A 2,530-nucleotide genomic window follows, 5' to 3' on the forward strand; every position below is an offset into this window, starting at 1 on the left:
TTTTTTGTAGTGTTTTTTTTTTTTATTTGAATAGAATTATGTATCCTTTTTGCGGACAAATATTCTTCAAATTATTTTATTACTTGTGTCAACGTTGAATTTATTATGGCATTGTCACATAGATATTCCCATTTTAAAAGTGGCAACACTATTTTTTTTTTTATTATCAGTATCAATTAATCATTCATTTGACACTTATTTTACCATCGAACACTATGAGCTAAGTAAATTAACTAACTACACTTATTACTATCTATGAACGTAATATAAGCCAAAATCTCCTCAAAACTCATATTCTGCTGATAAATTTTTCCAACTTTTAACTTTTGTCCTCTATTAAGGGCTGTGAGCAAAATTTCGAATGATGAACAAAAGATAACTGTATTCATTATTTAGTCAAGGATAACATTAATGGGTCACTATGGTGTATGCGCATCTTTTTTTTCTGAAAACTCTAAAACGTTGCGTTGAGGCAAATTGGTGCTGCTCAATTGCCTCCAAGACGATTTGAGGCTTTTATTAATTTTGAAGAACGGTGTTACTGTCAAAAATTGGCCAGAAAAAATAATTGATCAGTTTAAAATGACCAACTCTTAGCCTTTTGAAGCAATGCCAAGTTTGTCATAAAAAATTTAGATAAAACTGTTAATTTTTCAAGACCTAGTATCTAGCAAAAGAAATTTTCAAGGTTCTACCGAGATTTGAACTCAGATCGCTGGATTCAAAGTCCAGAGTGCTAACCATTACACCATAGAACCGTGTTATATAATATTGAACACAACTTGAATTTTATTTCAAAGCTATAGATCTAATTCAATATGCTTGAAATAGCATAAAGTTGAATAAAAGTTATTAAAACAGGTGAATAAACAAACGTTCTGTTTTCTTAATGATCGCACATCCAATGATCATGAAAAGCAAACACGAAAAAGGCATAACTATGAACACAACTGTTAACACAAAAACTCTATCTTGTTTTGTATTGATAAAATTGATTTGGTATGAAAAGTAAAATAGTTAAAATCGGATAATTTCGGAAGTTCCGTTCTTACTTACTTTCTAGACCAACTCCTACACTAAAAGGCAAGGAAAAGTTAACACAACCTCCCAAACTATGATAAACTAGTTCAACAATTTGCACTTAACAATGTGCGATTAGCTATAGACATAAGCGAAGCTATGTAATTTCAGAGTTAACGACCCAACAGACAATTCAATTTCACAGTCCCGCTAAAATGAAACTATTTCTATACCAACAATGATTAACTATAGCCGGCTTAAGCAAACATACAAAAAACTACACACCACAGTTGTTGGTTTAGTTACGTTTCATTTGAGCTTTTTTTGTATCCGCCTGTCCGCGCTCGATGTCAATGGGTTCATTTTCATGAAATTTAATAAACTGACCGGCCGCAGTCGCGGCCGTCCACCAAGTGGTCATAAAATACCCAAGTAAATGCACTCTATTGACAATCCAGATCCAGATTATGCTCACCAACCTACTGAGTCAACCTTTTATAATATTCGTGGATATTTAACAAGCCCAGCAAAATTGAACTGACTATGAGTGTGGATAATTTTTTGAATCGATTATGGATTAAAATTATACATTGTCCGGCTGTCGTCCATACAAACACACTTTGCAAACGAAGCGTTGAAGCATTAAAGCAGTTTTTATTGTCATTGCGGGAAAATGGGAATAATTATTACGTGTCAAATGGCAATCAATTGGGATATTGATGGCGAACAATGAGTGTGCGGAGCTGATTATAGATTTAAATGTTAATTTTTGTGTATGTTATAATTAACAAAAAGAGTTAACGTTGCATGCAATTTAAGGTTTATATAAAAAATTATTCATACAATTTTATTGTTCAAGCTGGTAACCTTTGTAGGGTTTTTTGAATTTCAAAAATTATATTCCCACAGTATTATTCGTTTATAAAGTTTTAATTTATATAGTTCATTGCTTCTTTTTAATTTTTTATTGAAAAGATTAAAATTATTATTATTTCTCGGATAGTAGTTTACAATTTTTTGATCAGAATATAAAAAAGCACATACTCAGAACATACCCAACATTTTATGGCTTTTCGATTTATTAGAATCAAAAACGAAATTCTGAATTTTAATCTTTAAATTTACGGGAAAAAATTAAAACACCGTTTGATTGTTTTCGAATTATTGTCTTATTACAAAAGTTCAGAAATTAAGTGATAAAAAAAGACACAAGTAAGATGATTGAAAGGCACTATAAGCGTTCAATATTCCTTCGTTGATTGTAGTAGGGGAGCCCAGGAAGGGATTTCGCGCGTTACTCGAGCGCGTCAGAAAATCATATGGGGAGAAAGCTTGTACTTAGTAATGTACTTCTACCAAATATAAAAGCTTGATACAGTGGTCTGTGTTGTGGACAGCCCGTCAGATTAGTAAAAAAAAATCGATCCTCGGAAATACTCGAGCGCGTCAGATTAAGAAATGGTAGGTTAAGTACGTCCAGAAAAGTGTATATTTCAATAATCTGACAATT

The 2,530-nt window shown here is 31.9% G+C and overlaps 1 non-coding gene across 1 annotated transcript; it reads right to left on the bottom strand.

Moving 5' to 3' along the window:
* Positions 1-686: 686 nt before the first annotated feature.
* Trnaq-uug (transfer RNA glutamine (anticodon UUG)) lies at positions 687-758 on the bottom strand. Its single transcript has one exon. It is a non-coding gene; the product is annotated as a tRNA-Gln (tRNA).
* Between the last annotated feature and the right edge of the window lie 1,772 nt (positions 759-2,530).

The sequence above is a fragment of the Episyrphus balteatus genome, chromosome 3 (genome assembly GCF_945859705.1).
Source record: "Episyrphus balteatus chromosome 3, idEpiBalt1.1, whole genome shotgun sequence".
Taxonomy (NCBI): Eukaryota; Metazoa; Arthropoda; class Insecta; order Diptera; family Syrphidae; genus Episyrphus; species Episyrphus balteatus.